This window comes from Sinocyclocheilus grahami, unplaced genomic scaffold, assembly GCF_001515645.1.
Source record: "Sinocyclocheilus grahami isolate Dianchi unplaced genomic scaffold, SAMN03320097.WGS_v1.1 scaffold1677.1, whole genome shotgun sequence".
Classification (NCBI taxonomy): Eukaryota; Metazoa; Chordata; class Actinopteri; order Cypriniformes; family Cyprinidae; genus Sinocyclocheilus; species Sinocyclocheilus grahami.
In genome coordinates, this window is record NW_015506856.1 from 445 (window position 1) to 21,799 (window position 21,355).

General features: G+C 37.7%; 1 long non-coding RNA gene across 1 annotated transcript; it reads right to left on the reverse strand.

Annotated features, from left to right (window-relative positions):
• Positions 1 to 8,404: 8,404 nt before the first annotated feature.
• Positions 8,405 to 20,762, reverse strand: LOC107571977 (uncharacterized). Its single transcript, XR_001607262.1, has 2 exons — positions 20,715 to 20,762; positions 8,405 to 8,463 (listed from the first exon to the last, which is right to left on the reverse strand). It is a non-coding gene; the product is annotated as an uncharacterized lncRNA (long non-coding RNA).
• Between the last annotated feature and the right edge of the window lie 593 nt (positions 20,763 to 21,355).

Genomic DNA, 21,355 nt, shown 5'->3' on the forward strand with positions numbered 1-21,355 from the left:
TTCTATTTTATTATTTTATTCACACACACAAACACACACATTTGAGAGGTATACGCTATATAAGACACACAAATACACAAATATAAAAATCTAAAATATATATGCACACACACATATTAATATCCATATATGTTTGCCATTTGCCACTTTGCACTCACAGATTTTTTTTTTTCATAAATACCTTTTGCACTGGCAAAAAAAAAAAAAAAACAATGAATAAAGGCAATGACACAACCATCTCTGAATTCTTCTCACACATTTGAGAGGTATACGCTATATAAGACACACAAATACACAAATATAAAAATCTAAAATATATATGCACACACACATATTAATATCCATATATGTTTGCCATTTGCCACTTTGCACTCACAGATTTTTTTTTTTCATAAATACCTTTTGCACTGGCAAAAAAAAAAAAAGATCAATGTATCAATGCAATGTATCAACCATCTATGCATTGCTCTCTCTGATCTCCTTTACTGTAATGCATTTTGCATATAGGCTACTCTGTAACAAAAACTTGGAAGGAATTTGTTGAATGCTTCAGTATTATATGGAGAAGTGAAATGAAGCACAAAGCTATAAAAGCATCACTGCATCTTGTAGAGGTGAGACACAAATACTGAAACATCAGCTCATATAAACCCACCGACAAACGATTTTCTTTGCCTCCTGACTATTTCCCAATATTCCTCCAACATCAGAATTAATAGCATGTTATAAAATCTAACAACTCCTCATATGAGACATGTAACACGATCAATGTATCAATGCAATGTATCAACCATCTATGCATTGCTCTCTCTGATCTCCTTTACTGTAATGCATTTTGCATATAGGCTACTCTGTAACAAAAACTTGGAAGGAATTTGTTGAATGCTTCAAGTATTATATGGAGAAGTGAAATGAAGCACAAAGCTATAAAAGCATCACTGCATCTTGTAGAGGTGAGACACAAATACTGAAACATCAGCTCATATAAACCCACCGACAAACGATTTTCTTTGCCTCCTGACTATTTCCCAATATTCCTCCAACATCAGAATTAATAGCATGTTATAAAATCTAACAACTCCTCATATGAGACATGTAACACATACACTATAAACCAGGTCAACCTAGATATAACTGCAACCAGAAACCAGAAACACCTCCAAACTGCCCTGATTTGATGGATTGGGCTTTTTACACTGAATGAGATGGACTAATCGCTAATGTTTTAGAGCAATATTTATGAGGTCCTGTCAGACGAAGTTTGATTTGTAAACACGGGCGGCTGGTGTGGAAGTAGAGGCCAGATTCAAACGGGCTGGAGGAGATATTCTGTGATGACAGGTGAAAGCTACACAGTCTGATCAAGTCTTATGGAAGATTTTCCAGACCACAAACACGCTCAACTGAGAACCAATCCCCTGCTACACAGCAGCGGTGAGCTCAGCTGATATGAGCCTACAGCCTTTTTTACTGACACTCTATTCAGACGGCTGCCATTTCCAATACAGAGCATCACAATGAAGAAACCACTTCCTCTAAAGTGGAATAGGACACAAAAGAATAAAATACAACAGGACAGAACAGTAAGATTGAGCAGGGGAAAAAACCCCAGCCTTTTTTCTCCTAAGGAGAACATCATGATGGAACAACCTGTGTACAAAAATGACAGGTATTATGTAGCACAGAAAACATAAAAAAAAAAAAAAAAACTATATTTACTTTTGCCTTCAACATAATGAATCTATAGTGAAATACTTGCTTAAAATAGACTAATAATGACATAAAATGAAGAAAATTTCAACAAGTCAACCATTTAGATGGCCCAGCTTTCTATTAAAGAGGATTATGCTTTTTGCTTGTCTGAACAGGTGAAAACAGCTACATTATCATCTGTCTGAATCTTGTCTGCTCTGACATGAATGTCATTTAGTTCATGTTCATATTTTAGTGTTGTGTGTTACCCTGATGTTATTTTGTCCTTCTGCACAGTCTATATACAAGTATTGATCATGTTTAATGGACAGGTGGTTTTCTGTTTTACCACTTGTATTATTATGGTGGTTATCAGTACATTTTAAGGTACAAGTATTTGGTAGATTGATATATTGACATTGTATAAATTAATGAAATATATGTTGTAAAATATACAGGCACCAATATTCCATCCCGTCATACCTGAAACACTGCCACCATATTCTTACGGTAAGTTCTAAATTTTCTGCCTTTACTTAGCAGGATATTTTTTACAGTGTAGAAGAGTCACTAATAAAGGATTTAGGACTGTGCACATTAAGCCAAATTGGGCGATTACAGGCCCAAAGCATCGACTATCATTAGAACCAGTCAACTAGTCTGTACAACCATCTTGTGTACACTGTTAATTATAATAAAGGCCTTAATGAACCAGCTTTAAACCTGGAAGTATTCCATGAAGGCATATAGAGATTCACAATGCATCCTTCGTAGTCTATTTTCTAGAGCTGGAATTAGCACTTTCATTAGTGGAGATTACAGTGTGCTTGTTTGAACTGGCTGGGGTCACATCAAATAATATGTTTGTTTGGAGATGAAAGGGCTAGGGCACAGGGGAGGAAGGGTCCTAGTTATGAGGAGCATCGTTTATCTGCACAGCAAACACTCTGAGTGTATCAAACACACACACACACACACACACACACACACACATACACAATGTAATCTAGGTTTAATCTAAATTTAATCTAAGTGCAGCGCAACAGTGCTCGCTTGTAAACAAGTCTGTCCTCGGTATATTAACATTTAAGCTGTATCTGTCCTCGTCTATGGCATCTAAGGGGTAATTTCCTCTCCTGCAGTAACACACTCGGGCTTTACACATCAAAAAAAGAATGTAATATTTGATCATGCCCCCCCACTGAGAGACATATGACCATATTAATCTGCTGGCATATGTCTGATTCTCACAAAGCACTGGATTGTAAGGTTTTTACAAGCTTAGCCAAGAATAGGATTAAATGGCTGAGACCATTTGGAAGTCTATGATCATATTAACTAAGTATGGTTGTCTGGTTGTCCCATGACTGTCATCCCTGCACAAAAAAAGAGAGAGAGAAAGAAAATGGCATTATTATATCTGCGTATAGAAAACAGAAGAAGCTAATGTGACAGGTAATATTAAAACCGACCCTATTATTACAGGCAGGAGCTGAGAATCCTGCTCTATCAACTGAACGATGGTGATAGATTTTCCACCGCTGTCTTTGAAAGTCACTGAGGAAATTACCCATCTCACATTCCTCAAGTATTATCATTTGCGAAACATTGAGACTATGTGCCTACCAAATCAAGGAGTGTGGGTGTATTCTCAGATCCACTGAAAAATATGCTGAAAAGCTTGCCATTATCCCGTCATACCTGAAACACTGCCACCATATTCTTACGGTAAGTTCTAAATTTTCTGCCTTTACTTAGCAGGATATTTTTTACAGTGTAGAAGAGTCACTAATAAAGGATTTAGGACTGTGCACATTAAGCCAAATTGGGCGATTACAGGCCCAAAGCATCGACTATCATTAGAACCAGTCAACTAGTCTGTACAACCATCTTGTGTACACTGTTAATTATAATAAAGGCCTTAATGAACCAGCTTTAAACCTGGAAGTATTCCATGAAGGCATATAGAGATTCACAATGCATCCTTCGTAGTCTATTTTCTAGAGCTGGAATTAGCACTTTCATTAGTGGAGATTACAGTGTGCTTGTTTGAACTGGCTGGGGTCACATCAAATAATATGTTTGTTTGGAGATGAAAGGGCTAGGGCACAGGGGAGGAAGGGTCCTAGTTATGAGGAGCATCGTTTATCTGCACAGCAAACACTCTGAGTGTATCAAACACACACACACACACACACACATACACAATGTAATCTAGGTTTAATCTAAATTTAATCTAAGTGCAGCGCGACAGTGCTCGCTTGTAAACAAGTCTGTCCTCGGTATATTAACATTTAAGCTGTATCTGTCCTCGTCTATGGCATCTAAGGGGTAATTTCCTCTCCTGCAGTAACACACTCGGGCTTTACACATCAAAAAAATAATGTAATATTTGATCATGCCCCCCCACTGAGAGACATATGACCATATTAATCTGCTGGCATATGTCTGATTCTCACAAAGCACTGGATTGTAAGGTTTTTACAAGCTTAGCCAAGAATAGGATTAAATGGCTGAGACCATTTGGAAGTCTATGATCATATTAACTAAGTATGGTTGTCTGGTTGTCCCATGACTGTCATCCCTGCACAAAAAAAGAGAGAGAGAAAGAAAATGGCATTATTATATCTGCGTATAGAAAACAGAAGAAGCTAATGTGACAGGTAATATTAAAACCGACCCTATTATTACAGGCAGGAGCTGAGAATCCTGCTCTATCAACTGAACGATGGTGATAGATTTTCCACCGCTGTCTTTGAAAGTCACTGAGGAAATTACCCATCTCACATTCCTCAAGTATTATCATTTGCGAAACATTGAGACTATGTGCCTACCAAATCAAGGAGTGTGGGTGTATTCTCAGATCCACTGAAAAATATGCTGAAAAGCTTGCCATTGCTCATTCAGAAATTGTCCTAGTTTTTCATACAGGACCCCTTGAAATATGCAGCTCTACATTTGTTGGCTTTTTACTAAAAACCTTGCTGAATCAGTCTCAGTGCACTTTTCAACACAGCCACAGCCACAACAGAGAAAGAGAATAATGCATACTGAACTTTCCCTCATTCAGTCATATTAATTCATATAACTAGGTATGAATCTCATTTTCAAGGTTAGACATTATTTGCTTCCTCTGCCTGTTCTTAAAGTATGAATGCCTCATTAAAATGAGTAAAATATTTTTAAATAACAAATAAAATAGCTCAGAGAAACCGACTTGCGGTCCTATTTCTGCATTAGAAGAAAATTGATTCACACCAGAAGGAAAGCACTTCCAGATTCAGCTCTCTTTCCCCACATGTTGGCTCCCTGAAGAATTTATTAGACACAGCTTCTTTAACAGGATCGAGGTTTAACAGTGACTCCTCCTCATTGAATTATTGAGACCATTTCCCATTAACCAATGTAATTAAAAGCAAAAATTCAAGGGCTCTCTCAATGTTAAGATTATCACTTCAAAGACAAGCTGTTGACACACTGGTAACAGTTAACTCCTTAATGAATGAATCATGAGGATGTGATGTGGTTGGAGAGAGCGTTCACTCCCACCGCAGCCCAGACCTCACTCATCGTGGTCACCATTAATACAGTGAAAAGAGTGCTTTAGTGTATCTGCTTTCCAGATAGATCAGTGTTCTTCACGCACTGTGATAGATCAAGCACAAATCTTGAGCATGGCCTTGATATCCCGAGCAATTAAGGCGGGATTCAGGGCGTCTAATTAGTTTCTTAAATGCAGGAGATCATTAAGCTCTCATTATCTGTGAACGAGGCTGGAGAACAACCAGGACATAAAAAAACACACACATTCAAAAGCTGGGGAGTGACTGCATGAAACCACGTCTGGCTCACTGAATCTGCTTTCTTTAGACAGCAAGAAAATGGAATTAATGAAATTCATGTATTGAAATTAATTCCAAATACACTCTGCACCATGGTGATTGCACACCACCAAGGGCATTCGTTTTGGTATTGAAAGCCTGTTATGAAATTTTTATTATTTAATAAAATGTTCTTCGGCCTGTTGTATGTTAAAAAGGGAAACATAAGGGCCCTCATTGGGAGTGCATAGGGATGATATCTACATATGCATGGTATTATTACTCTGGCTGATACAGATAAGTCAATCTTTTTCATACTTTGACCAATAACTGATGAATGGCTGATATAGAATTTTGGTATTAATATAAACAAATTAAAAATAAAACCCTAAACTAAAATTAAGTACTTTAAATGCTACAAGTGAATTTAGGTATCACAACATTTTGTTTGGATATTCATTTTGAGATTTGCTAATGAATACATTTACATACAACATGTGTCTTAGTGTTTTTAAAGATTAACTTTAGATGAACATTGAAGGATTTCAAAGGTAATCCTGTAAAAACAATTCTAAATTAAAAACTTAAGTTTAGTTGCTGCCTTAAATTTTTAAGTATAATCAAATTAACGCTACAAGTCATTTCAACAAAAAATATATATATTAAAATGACTTTAAAAATATGGAGATTAATCTTATATAATCTAGAAAAAATTATGCTGAAATTGGTAAATCAGATTAATTAAATTAATGGAAAAACTTGTTGACATGACTTATTGATCTTTTTTTTTTTTACAGTGTACAGTGGCTTTTAAAAAAGGGGTCTTACACAGTCTACATAAAAGTTGCTTGGAGTTATTCATCTTTCAGCGTATTCATTTAATGTAAAGTGCCTTCTTCGTGCATTATTGACCAAAAAAGATGTTTGACTGGGGAGTTGCCAATAGCAAACGTTGCTGACTGTGAGGTACAGAGAACACTTCAAAACCATGTAAAGAGCTACTGCTTTAAACACATACACAAAAATGAAACAGACTGTATGTGTCCATAATCTACACTCATCTTTAATCCATGTAAGAGATCAGAATGAGTCTTCAACTTGAACTCCTCTATATGAGAAAACAGCAGAGGAAGGAATAAATACTAAATTGATTTTGATCAGAGAGACCCTCATTATTTCTGTCCCACAGCTAAAAGACTGCAGTATAAAAGAGTCACAGAGTGAATGAAAGGGACTCATTTGGTGGAGAGGGGTTTCCAAGTGGATTTGACATATCAGGCAGCATTTAATGAGCACAAAGTCTGTGGGTGATCAATATGCGGCCGTCAATTTCAAATTTTAAATAGAATCTGCGCAACGTGTCCTCCATTAGCTACAAAAACGCACAAAAGAATCCCACCATTCCTTAAAGAATGAATCTTGCTGATTTGATGACTTTATAAGTGAAATAAGCCTTTTGATTATGAGGAAAGTCACTGACATATTTATTATTATTAGGGACTGAACTGCCCCAAAATATATTAATTGTATATTAATGAGGTCTTAATGAACTCATTACAATTACAGAGCTTTTTGAAACAAGCTAAGATAATAACTGCACATATACAGATGTATTAGCTTGGGAGTTTACGGATCATTTTCTTCAAAGAACACCCACGATTAGTAATGCCAGACATTGCTGCAACAAGACGACTAGCTTGTTATGTGAATCTTTGAGGACCAAACAAACAGTTGTATAATATGAAATACAACACATAGCTTTATATATTATAGGGGAGAGCAGGGCTTGTTGTCACACAGGGAAGACATTCAGACAGTATATATTAATTGAAACAAAAATGAACTGTTCTCAGTGTGAATGAATAGTTTACATTTTTGCTATTTTATGAATTGTTTTATCATTTAAATTTAGCTGTAAGTGTATAATAGACTGTTAAATGGCTAACTGTGACAACCCACCCCACATACAGAATTGTGACAGCATGTTACTTAAGAATATTTTATTTTATTAAATAAATGTTAGATGGGGCAAGTCGTCTTTTAGGCTATATTTTATATATATATATACCTTGCTACGTGTACTGCGTTAGGCTAACCGAGACTTGTCATTTGCACTTATATATTGTTGCTCTTTTGTTAGTTTTGACTGCTTTTATTGTCCTCATTTGTAAGTCGCTTTGGATAAAAGCGTCTGCTAAATCACTAAATAAATAAAATAAATAAAAATATTTTAATGGCAGGCTTACAGTAATTGTGAAACTTATCACACACAGGGTAAAAAAATGTCCATGTCCTGTGCTACATTTTTAAGGATGATTTTAATAAATGTTTGCAATGTAGAATATTGGGTGGAAAAAAACAACAGTTTGATGGTTTTGTACATTACATTAAATTGGTTTACAATTTAAATTCAGCTTAAAACACTATAATAGGCTAATGTAATGGCAGGCTCCATATACAAGTGTGACAACATGCCCCCATTACTCATTCAAGACATTACATTCCCCATGCAGTGCACCTCACACTTTGCTGATTCATCTATACAGGCTAAAACTACAATAGAACTCAAAACAGACACTTTCAGCCTCATAGTGTCCAAGTGTGGAGACTTTAGGATTGGTGGAGCAATGGCTGGTGAGTGTATGACACCCTGACAGACGGTACTGACGCTGCTAAGGTCAACAGCAGCTTGATGTGCTCTGTCCTCGAGAGTTCCCAGAGCTCAAAGTGGATCAGCCACGTCCCAACTGACCACTGTGATCTCTGGCCAAGCGGTGGCTCCCTCTGCCTGATCAGATGCCGCACCTCTTGTTGGATGGCCAACTGGCCACTTTCCCTGCAATCCAAGGCCAGGGCTCCTCCTGCTTCCGTATGCTCTTTCTTTTTTTGCCTTTTGATGGCCGCTGACCAGCCGGCCGTGTCTGTGCCCTGTCAGAGGCAGCCATGGAGACTAGGATTAAAGAGATTTTCCAAACGAGAACGGTTGAACATAATCACTTATAATCTTAAATTCTGGGCCTCTTGATAATGAAATTGGGATGCTTTTTGGCTGAGACGGCCGTCTCTTCGGAGTCTAATTTAGAAAGTCAGAGTGATTCTACAAATGGAAAGAAACCCCAGAGGTCGAAGAGCCAGAATGGAAGGCCGACCACTAGCCACGTGACCATTTAGTTGGAAAAATGCCTAATAGCACCCTTCAATTTAGCTGATAAAGGTATAATTATTGATCTGCACAGCTGTTAGGGGTGTGGATAAAATGGAAACCGGAGAACTGCCGCTCAACATAATGGAGTGAGGGACAAAGTGGGCATATTAAATCAGATCAAGCCAAAAAATTAAAAATTCAGTGGAGCCCTATCGGAGGCTGTGTCTCAAGCTGTCCATCTTTTACAAACTAGAAACTGTACTCTGTTTAATGATGTTAGTCCTCCAGCATGCTTCATTTACAAAAACTCCCAGGGCTAAAGCGGTTACCACATAAGCCAATCGATGTGAGTCACTGACCACACGCAAGTGCTCGGAGGTACATGTGACCTTAGCGCTTTTCAGTGACCTCTGGTCGATTTGTTTGGTTAGCCATCATGAAAGTAACAGAGACTAAAGTGTGAGAGTGGGAGGACTAAACCAGGTAAAGACTTTCCAGATTGTCAAAGGTATCGATATCTGCATGACAGCCCTGGGTTGGGCCTTGGGTTGCTGCTGTATTTGGAAGGAAAAAAAAGAGGCAAAAAATTCATGAAGAAAGCTATGTAAGAAGTAGAGGTGTGAAAATTAAATGTAATTTCTTGACAGCGGTGTCAGAGAATGGTGGTGCTGGTGAAGTGTGACACGGGATTGTTGGCTGACAAGGCAAGAGGGGGGAATTGTCAACATTACCTTCTTCCCAGCATGCACAGCAGAGTGTGTGTGTGTGGGGTGGAGGGTGAGGGTGGGGAACACACCCACCACAGTCACATGCTCCAAGAGAGATGAAAAGAGTCTCTCTTGCACTCCCGCTATCTCTTATTCTCTCTCTAAATCTCTCGGCATCTGTGTGCTCGCCGACAATGACGGTCAGACTGCAAGATAAACAGAATCAGACAAAGAATATTTTCTATAATGTTTATATTTAGTTGAACACACTGGAAAAAAAATTCAAATTTTCCATCTACATTATATTTGCAAGCGTACTAGTAAGAAGCCATAAAAAACGTAAGAGATAAGAGGCACCTCACTCTCAGCCTGGATTGCATCGGTTGGCATCAGGTTGAATAATGTGGTGGTGTCTCTCAGAGGTGTTGCTACATGCTAGATACTAAAACTCAGAGATTCCCCGTCTGTCTTGACCTGCTGTCTCCATGCAGAATTGATGTGACTTTTACCATGTCCCCTCGCTGCACTGCATCCGAGCGATAGCCTGACTTTCCTGTACACTGTGGTTTAATTAAGCCATACTCCTCAGCGTTCTTGAACCTTCTCCGCTTTAGACAGGATGACAGGGATGATCTAAAGTGAGTCTGTTAATTAAAGACACGGTCCCCGAGTTCAGTGTGGAAAGTAGTATGTGTGTAAAGGACTAAAACTAGTCTGTGTTGGCTTTTGCGTTCCTTTTCTTTTCTTACAATCAGCATTGTTATCAAAAAGGAAAGTCTGTGGGAGTTTTCCACCTGCTAGGGGACGGAGTGGGATTCAGGAGAGACGACAAGCAAGAGCGACGCTGCTGAGATGGGACAGCTCACCTCTTCCTTTCAATGATATGCTAATTTGTGCCCAGGCAGCACCTTGATGTCGTGCCTCACCATCACTTCCTCTGATGAGCCGTATGCCAATCAGAGGAGAGCTTTGCTTTGATCAGCGGGCCACATTAACTGCCCCGGCTCGCCAGAATGGCTCCACTCAATTACAACTAGAGAAGCAGCTACTCCATTACATCCCCTATTCATGAATCATTAATCTGCAGTTATGGTCAATATGGGTTATCATAAAGCGCCAGGGGGGAAATGCATTCAATTGCTTCAGAAAGGAATCTTTGGGTCTCAAATATGGACCCTAGAATTCTAGAGAAAAATTAAAAAAGCATCTTGTTTTCTGTTTTCTTTTCTCCCTGAATAGCCCAAAGAAAAAAATAGGAAAATCCTTTCACTCACACCTCCCTGCCTCATCTTATATGAAATTATTATTATTATTATTATATTGTTTAAACTAAGGTAACCTTAAAAACAATAAAGCATAATAATAATAATAGCAACAAAAGCATCAGCAACAACAACAACAATAATAGTTATTATTATTGTTATTATTATATTGTTTAACCTAAGCTAACCTTATAAAATAAGCATAATAATAATATCAACAACAGCATCAGCAACAATAATAATAATAATAATTATTATTATATTGTTTAACCTAAGATAACCTTATAAAACAATAAAAGCATAACAATAATTGCAACAACAGCATAATCAACAACAACAATTATTATTATTATTATTATTATTATAGTTGTTCCTCTATTATTATTGGTAAATACCATAATAACTTAACTTCATAATAACAATTATTATTATTATTAGTTAACCTTATAAAACAATAAAAGCATAATAATAATAATAATAGCATCAACATCATCAACAACAACAACAATTATTATTATTATTACAGTTGTTCTACTATTATTATTAATAATAATTACCATAATAATTTAACAACTTCATAATAACAATTATTACTATTATTATTATTAAACATTCATTTTAGTTAGTATTTTGTGACTAAATCCAAGACAACCATACAAACTACTATTAATAATAAAGTATTAGAAGTACTAATAAAGTATCTAAACCACACAGCCTGTTCACTGGCTAGAACAGTTTAGTACTGTCTATTGGTTGACCATTGTCCATTTACTTATGGTCACCCGAGAAAACTTAAAAAGCTAGTAAAAACACCAAATGGGATCTGCCGTGATACACTGAAGGTGACCTCCACTGAACATTGTGTATTACTCCCCTGTTGTTGGATACAGACATTATGAGATGTCATATCTCTGCTCTCATTCTTTGGAAGGTTTTGTTTGGTCTACACCCCTGCTCCTGCTGGCTTTGAGTGGGGACTATATTTTATTTGAATTCTCTGAATGACACAAAAATGTCTTTCAAATTCTCGGAACCCAGCTGGGAGGATAGGAAAGGCAAGAGACTGTGAAGCATTTCTTCAGACGTTCACTATAGTTCACCTCAATAATGGCTATTCTCTTCATGACCTTGGGTTCCTAGAATCAAATAAAAGACTACTCATTTCAAACAATTACTTTAAATACAATACACAGAGACAAGTGCTATAATCATTCCCAAATCAATGCTTACAGTATGTGTGTGCTTTAATTTACAAAAGTCAGTCCCACTGTGCAGGTATATGCTGTTTTTTTTCTGGGTGAATGACAAAGGGCAGGCAAGAAGCGTCCTGGAAGTAAGAAAGCAGTGACAGGAGGCATGTCAATGTCGTGAAGAGTGTACTTGACAAGGCAGACGAGACGAGCAGGAGGCAGATAGACAGTGAGGCACTGGAGCAGAGACTCTCCAGTCTGAACCCCCTTAAAATATGCTAAAGCCCCATTCCTCACTGGCTGCACATGTGTCTGCTTTAGCACTTTCTTTAGAAAATACACACAATAGACAGAGAATACACACAATGTAGAAGAGACAGAAAAGCAAAGGAAATATAATGAGAGACGAGGGCTTGTCTACGGGTTATATTAGGGAAAATTAAATTGATGAGTTCATCTCTGGCTCATTATTGCAGTGATGAATCAGATTGCAGGCTTCCCTCAAAAGCAGCTTAATGACTTGGTGACACACATCAGAATGACTTGTCTTCCATCACTGTGTCTTGCTCGGTTGTGTGATGTGCTTAAACAAAATGGATAATTACTGAGTGCTATCATCAAAGTAATGAATGATATCAATGAGAGGCCATTTATACTGTATTTTGCATGTTCAGTCTCATTATAGGTTAAAAAACCTGATGTCAAAGTCAATGTGAATTGCTGACTGTAATTCATTTTACGGCTGCATGTTTAGAAAATAAAATAGGATATTGATTTACAAATACCGGTAAATGTGATTCGGGAATTGACTGGATGGCAAAAACTAGATGTTACATACCAGAACGCTGCATGAATTAATGAGTTTACTAAAATAAGGCTTTTCAAACTGGGGCCCAGGTGGGGGAAAAAACACATTTAAACATTAAAAAGTAAATAAAATATTATTATATTACATTTACTAACATATTATTAATAATAATATTACTAACATTATAATATAAATAACAATATTAATGTTTCATTACGATTTATAAAAAGTTGTCAGAAATCATGAGATTATTTTAGTCTATTGACAATTGTAATTAACAAAGAAAAACAAAACGAAACAAAACTGCATAATATAATAAAAAAACACTGTATGTATACAGTCGCCGTGATTTTGCCAAGTAAGACATGTTCCATGGATCAACATCTTTTGTTGATCCTGGATCAACATTCAACATTACTGTCCAAAAATATAGACTAAGCCCAAGCCCAATCCCTACCCCTAAACCTAACCCTACCCATAATTTATTCCTAAAATCAGTGTGAAATGATAGCTGATTAACAAGGGTGTAGAAGCATCTAACTCTGATCGTAAGCCTAAAAAGTTATCCCTCAATTCTGATTGGTTAATTGGAATGTTGTTCCAGCAGGAACATGTTGTATTTGGTGAAATCACAGTCACCGTATTTATACATTGGTTCTAAATCATTATCATATTCATATCAGTGTTATTTTAGTATTATTCATACAATATTATATAATTTTTTTTTAGAAATAATTATATAAATATATTGAATGAACTTTTTTTATTTTCAGACTTCATATTAACTCATTTAAATTTAAAAAGTTTAAAAGTTTTTATTTTCAGACTTCATATTAACTCATTTAAATTTAAAAAGTTTAAAAAAAGTTTAAAAAATTAAATTTTAACATTTATATTTAGCTTTAATTTCAGTTTTAGTAATTGTAATACATCAACTTCTATTTTATTTCAGTTAGTTTTATTTCATTTTAATTTAAGTTGAAGTTGTAGTTATTTTTTCATTTTTTTTTAGTTTATTAAGTTTTATAAGTCTATTTATTTTATTTCAGTTAGTCACCAAGGCAACATTTCTAATTTTCATGTAAGTTTTTCAATTAATATTTATTATTTGATTTTATTTCTGTTAACGAAAACAATTGTAATGGCTTTAGTTTACAACAACAACACTGATTCATGGTACTTGTGTAGGTGCACCTTTTGCCTTAAAGAACACTTAAAGAAAACAACATGTATTTTACAGAAACTACAGCTCCCCCTGAGACACACAATCATACACTTTAGAACGTTTACTAAACTATCCCTTTGGCTGCTGGATCCAACATACCATCATCATGCAGACGTTCAATATGAAGCAAGATGGCAGCATCACTGTAATTACAGTTGATGTTCTAGGACTATGTCCTGCAAGACACAACCCTCCCCCTCAACCCATCTTTCTTCAATCCCCTCTCGTTCTCCTCCCCTCATTTGTGTCACTGACGCTGTTAATGCCTTGCCGCTAATGGGGATGGCGTCTATTCCGGCCGGCCTTAAAACTTCTGTCTGCCTCCTGTATCCTCTTACTTATCCAATAATGAGACCACATAAGGCGGTGTCTCTATTCATAATGGAGTCAGCGGAACTGTCTTGTGCTGTGTACACATCATAGGAGACAGTGGTAATATTAAGAGATAGATCTAATTGAGAGATGATTAGGGCCTAGCTGACGGACTTCAGAAGCCATGGAGCTCTGTCTCTCTCAATAACAAGGCAGTTAAGGAGTCTACAAGGATATTTGAGGCTCCAGACAAGTTATGTATACTTCACATGCACACCCAGATACAGTTATTTAAAGCACCAGTTTTAGGGCAGTTAATTGTTTTTTTTGTTTTGTTTTTTTCCCTGAGTGCATTGCATCAGATAGTAGTTGGCTCCATCCTGCCATTATCTTTCTTTCAGAGTCAATCACGTAGAGTCATTTGGCTGTAGACATTTCAGTGGCTTATTTGAGAATGCTTCTCATTTCAGGAACAGATACATCAGCTTGAGCTGCAGGGTAATTATTGCACTTTGAGCTTCTGAGGGTGCTGTGATAATTGTAATAATGTGATAATTGGTACTGTACATCCTTTATACCAAGAGTATGATCACTATGATGCCCAACATGCAAAAGGGTCAATGATATAAAAGGGTATCCAACTGTCCATGATAACAACCATAACACATTTTTAAAAAGGAAGGACAAATTAGCATACAGTATGCCAGTACTTAGAAATATACTCACGGGAAAATGCTGATTTCATATGGTTCTGAAAATATATATTATACCATTTCATATCATTTTCAACAAAAGATTTAAGTGAATGACTTACTATGTTTAACCATTACATTTATTAAAATAAGTCATTTTGAAGAATGTCGGTGTGACGAGTGGGGCGGGGCCGAGAGCCATGGGAACGGAGCGAGGCTGGGGGAGTAAATGATAATGAGCGACACTTGCACCACAAACTGGTCTCGAGTCCCACGGAGGAGCTCCGGAAGGATAAAAAGAAGAACTATGACAGTGAAAGACGAGAGAGAACCAGACCTGGACTTTATTTTGTGTTTTGTGTGCGGCAGTCGTCTGCGAGGGGCTGCCGCTTTACTTTCATTTTGTGTTTGTTTGTTTTATTAAAGTTTTTTTGAGCGTTCGCTGGTTCCCGCCTACTTCTTCCCGAACTACGAACTTTGTTACATTGGTGCCGAAACCCGGAAGGAAGGAGGGAAATGCTGCCAGAGAGCCCTCGCTGCTGAGGGGGATCGCGGTGCTGAGGAGTTTTATTAAAGTTTTTTTGAGCGTTCGCTGGTTCCCGCCTACTTCTTCCCGAACTACGAACTTTGTTACATTGGTGCCGAAACCCGGAAGGAAGGAGGGAAATGCTGCCAGAGAGCCCTCGCTGCTGAGGGGGATCGCGGTGCTGAGGAGATCGGGCAGCAGGAACAAGCGGAGAGACCGCAGGTGGCTGCCCGAGGCGGTGGTGCTGGAACGATGGAAGACTAGCTGGGACGGAGAGCTCGCTGCCGCGCTCCTGGGTCGAAGAGGGGTGGCTGCCATCCGAGAGGGAGCGGAGGAGTTAGCCCCATTCGCCAAGAGGCTGGAGCCTGCTGCCATCCGCCATGATTGGGGAGGAGCAGGGAACGGGGGACTCGCTGCCGGCTGCCCTCAATAGGAGGAGCGGGCCGAGAGCCATCGGAACGGAGCGAGGACGGTGGATTAAGTGCTAATGCACGACACCTGCGCCACTCACTGGTCTCGAGTCTCACGGAGGAGCTCCGGAAGCATAAAAGGAGGAGTGATGACAGTGTTGGACGAGAGAGGACCAGGCCTGGATTTTATTTTGGGTTTTGTGTGCGGCAGTCGTCCGTGAGGGGCTGCCGCTTTACTTTCGTTTTGTGTTTGTTTATTTTATTAAAGCGCAGTCTCGTGAGTACCCCCCGGGCCTGCGAGGGGCGATGGGGGTATGTGAAGAGTGGGGCGGGGCCGGTGGAGTAATTGACAATGAGTGACACCTGCACCACTCACCAGTCTCGAGTCCCACGGAGGAGCTCCGGAAGGATAAAAAGAAGAGCTACGACAGTGAAAGACGAGAGAGGACCAGACCTGGACTTTATTTATTGTTTTGTGTGTGGCAGTCGTCTGCGAGGGGCTGCCGCTTTACTTTCATTTTTTGTTTGTTTAGTTTTCTTTGAGCATTCGCCGGCTCCCGCCTCCTTCTTCCCGATCTACGAACGTTGTTACAGTGGGTAATTAAAGAGTTTTGGATCCCATTGATTTCCATTGTATTTTCTGTCCAGAAGACAATGGGAATCTAAAATGTTTGGTTATGAACATTCTTCATAATATATTTTGTGTTCAGCAGAAAAAAGAAATGCATACAGGTTTGTGAATAAATTGCAGGAGGGTGAATAAATTATGACAGAATTTAAATTTTTGTGTGGAATATCTCTTTAATCATATATACTGTACATATATATATTTTTAATCAAACTAATAATTTATAACATTTTCTGTTGGTCACACTACATAACAACAACAATAATAATAATAAAGATTATGTCAAACTACTTTATATGGTTTTTATTTCAATATATCATTATTTCAATAAGGATTTTTTTCTTAATCATGATTTAGGACAGTTTATCCTCCTGATATTTTTGACCTTATGCTTAATACATGCATCATAAAAGAGAGGTTTTCAAGTAGCTGTATGTATGAACTGCGTTTTAAATGTATTTTTGAATAAATTAAGACAAAATTGAGTGTCAAGTCACTAACCCAAAAACACCAACAGCAAAAAAACACATTCAGACTCTGATCTACCATTTAAGCTCTACTGACTAGGGATGCTCCGATCCACCTTTTTCACCTCCGATACTGATTCCGATACCTAGGGTTCAGTATTGGCCGATACCAATACCAGTGAAGTTTTTTTCCCCCCATTTAAATAAATGTAGAATTTATATATCTCTGTGTGTGGAACTGATAATCATTCTTTCACAATCTACTAAATACAGACTACTTCATTATAAAGAAAAATAAATATGAAAAAATATATGTATATTCATAATCTATGACAAACATATATCATAAACTAGATTAGTGGATAATTCAGCTGCAAAAGTTATTCTAGAAAAATCAGTGCAAATCCAAACATTTAGTGAAAAAACAACATTGTTGCACTAAATATGGTAAAATGTTACACATTGCTATTTGTATTATAAAACCCATTTGAAAACATTCATGAATGTATTTATATACAAGTATAAAATTAAAATACATTTCTTTTAAATGTATAGCATATTTTTTTTAATAAGGCAACAACAAATGATAGATTCAATAATAAATACAGTGCGGCACGAAGCGCTTACAATATGCGCATCCGGTGTGCAGAATGATGCGCTTGCATTAAAAACTGCAAAGCACAAAGGGAAGAGAAATTGATGCGTAGTGTATTATATCTGTGCAACAGTTATTGCGCCTTTCTTTTAACAGTTTTACATTTCAGTTACTGTGCGCGTTAAAAACTATTTAAAGTATTTTCTACGCCCGTGTTTTGTTCTCACAGACACCCGGTAGCAAGTAACAAAACAACATTAAACTCCGGCAAGAAGATAAAGTCCTTTTTGCAAAATCATAGACATTTATTTACAAATCAAGTATAATAATGGGAACACAGAATGGTCTTGGAGAGAGCTTTACCGAGCTGACTGCTGTAACCGAACGCGACCAGGGTTTAAAGGCTGAACGAATGACTGACAGCCACAGCGGAGAAAAGAGTTTGTGTGAACTTTAATGGAAGGACTTAAATATTCATATGCAGCTCACATTAAAGGGATAGGCCTACGTTTTCTATGTATATTTACCATAGACTGTATAAGGTATTTACACTTTAAATTTGAAGGAAAACGGCGCATCCGTGCAGCGCGGCTGACACAGAAGAGCCTACGCTGCTTGCGTTCAGAGCGGATATTCTCCAAAATGGTGCTACGGTGATGCGGAAAGACACGACGAATTGTTGAATAAAGTCGTTATTTTTGTTTTCTTCGCGTACAAAAAGCATTCTCGTCGCTTCATAACGTTACGGTTGAACCACTGATGGCAGATGGACTATTCTGACGATGTCTTTCATACTTTTCTGGACCTTGACAGTGCAAGTCAATGGGACAGTCACAAGCCTCCCGGTTTTCATCCAAAATACCTTAAATTGTGTTCCGAAGACGAACGAAGCTTTTACGGGTTTGAAACAACATGGGAGTGTAGCATTTGGACCAATCAGACACACAACTTTTTGTTATATTTAACAAATAATATCTAACGCCCCCTCACCTAACCAAAGGGCCAATTACGAGGGTCTATGGACCCTTCTCCCGAAATGCACCTAACACCTCAGAAAGGCAGAACAGGCCACTGGTTCCATGGTAACCAATGCTGATATCACTGGTTTTATTGCCTAAAGGAATGCGGGCAGATAAACTCCCTCATTTTCCTCATAAGAAAGACACATAATGCCCAGAGAAATGGACTGTTCTCTAATTAATTCATAGGAAAACCTTTCTTTGATTGAATACACATATCCTTCAGGTCATTGTGTATACCATTACTGTTCTTGTATATTGTCTGTTGTAATGTATGGTGTTTTATGCATGTTATGATAGACCACTAGTTAATATAACCTCACCTATATCATGTGTGGTCTCTATGAATTCATCTTCGGATGATCTAACTGAGAGTGCTGTAGCGAATTTAGCTCAACGACAGGAAATATGAATTTACGTTACAAGCTTTTGAAGAATTTTACAGTAAGAAAGTTATTTCCCTTAACCAGGAAATTAACGTTCTTAGAATTGACAAGACAGTTGACCCTGAGTGGTCAGCTAAATATCTACAGCGGATCTAAAATATGAATAGTTAATTATAACTAGTTATGGTTAATTATTCATATTTCCTGTTGTGAGCTAATTCGCTACAGGGGTAAGAGATTAATGACAAAATTTTGCATTTTGAGGTGGAGTAACCCTTTAAGCTATGCTATGGCTTCAGAGCAGAGGTAACACAATACGCACAATCTCGGATTTGGATCGGCTCTCTCTGACCGATACCCGATCCAATGCGCATCCCAACTACTGACTGAGTTAAATCACTGAATACATTTCCTGTCATCTAGAGGCCCAGATCTGCATTATACTTGACAAACACTAGGCCCCAAATATCTGCTGTATCTCTGCTATTAATCAAAATGCACAAGAGGTTCTATGAAAGGTGTATTTCCTTTCAACTAAAGCTCCCTCAGCATAGCTCGTGCATTAGGTCCTTCACTGAATCAGTCTGTGATATCATGTGAAGGAGGGAGGCAGGAGTTGTTAAGTGGACTGACTCATCTCTTTATAAAGGAGATGTTAAGGGTCTTTTTAAGGAGGTGGAGGAAGGCCAGTTCTTGGCCGTGGGGACACAAACCATCTTTCGGCATCGGAGCATTTGAAATTGACCTCCAGCATTACTCTGCGAGAGCAGAGTCGGCATTTGGCAAACATGAAATCAATTACAGCTTTTTAATTGGACGGCCTTTTAATGAGGCTGCCGAATGCAGGAAGCTACACCTCTGTCAACGGGGGTCTCACATAAGGGTGGCCCCCATCAAAGCTGTGGCGACTTACTGGACTTAAAGAACAACCATTATGCAAAAAGACACAGTGGAGCTTAAAGGAGCCGTTGTCCTTATGGATGCATCCTCTGTTAAGCTATATTCTCATCCCCTTAGGGATCTTAAATTGCTTCAGTACGTTTATGGCAAATGAAGGAGACTATGGGAAAAATCCAGTAGGCCATAATTTTTACATTTATTGCTGCTCTGAACTTTGCTAAGTTCAAGAATTGAACTCAAGATGTCTTTCAAAGTCCTTCCTCAGTTGTCGTGTCAGGATGGTAACCCTTCTTCTGCTACTGATGCTTTGATCACTCACTAATGTTAAACTGAAGAAAATGCATCTCTTAATGATTTCTGTGTATGTCTTCAATAGTGTAAAGAAGACAATTCTCACTGTCTTCTATGTATAGCATTTAGGACTGGGTATCATGTTCGATACTTTTTAATATCGAGTATCGAAAAATGTCTTGTCGATTGGTGCCAAATTTTGATACCTAAGGGGTTAATATCATCAACGTCAGTGAGCCAGTAAGCATCCAGCATGCTTGATTCATGTACTGGTGATTGGCTCTGGTGAGGCGTCAAGGAAAACACATGTTACGTGGCCATTCACACTGTAGCATCATGCTACATAAGACAATTTACACAATTTATACTATGCTTTTACTCAAAACACACTTTAAACCACCATTGAGAGTTTGTAATAACCTCCGATTGCGATCTAATGAGGGTTTTGGTCATATCATGTTGCAAAAATATGTTATTTGTATCCTTTTATAATCAAGCTAATCGCTACACCTGCTTAGCATTTCTCATGTAATGTTAAACACACTGTATTTTTATAAAAATAGGCAGAATCTCATGAAAATCACATACAAATCATATACTGTCGTTAATCGCGTGTTTCTAAGCTTCATGTTTCATACCTGTAAATGTTTTTCAGGAAGTGTAATGCACATTCATCACCAGAGACAGGGTGGGTTAGGAACACGTAATATGATTGATATATGAGCAGCGAATGATCTTCCTCTGAATCAGAACAGCAATCGCGGAAGAGAAAACACAGGCAGACAGCACCAGAAACAGCCAATGCTCATTAGATCACGTAAATCAGTGGAAACTGGAAAGTGAATAGAAATGATGATTCCGTCTAAGTTATGCATTTTAAAACAACATTTTAAAACATTTTAAACATTTTAAAACAAAAACAAATACTTCTCATATATATGAGTAATGTAATCTTCTTAAAATGGATTTCATAAAATTGGTATCGAAAAAAGTATCGTTCAGGAACCGGTATTGAAGATAAAGGTATCGGTATCGGTATAAATATCGATATCGACATTTTTTTGAACGATACCCAGCCCTAATAGCGTTCATCCAATCATGTAATTCATCCATTCATAAAACAAAAACTGCTGAGTGATTTAAAGATCTTAAGCATGCAGCACTGATCCTCACATACTGACTTAAAACGGTTCATTTTGCACTGAAAACTATTTGAACTTTATTAAAACTATTTGCACTGATTTATTGTGTTGGTTTCATTTTGTTCCTTTGTGCAGTG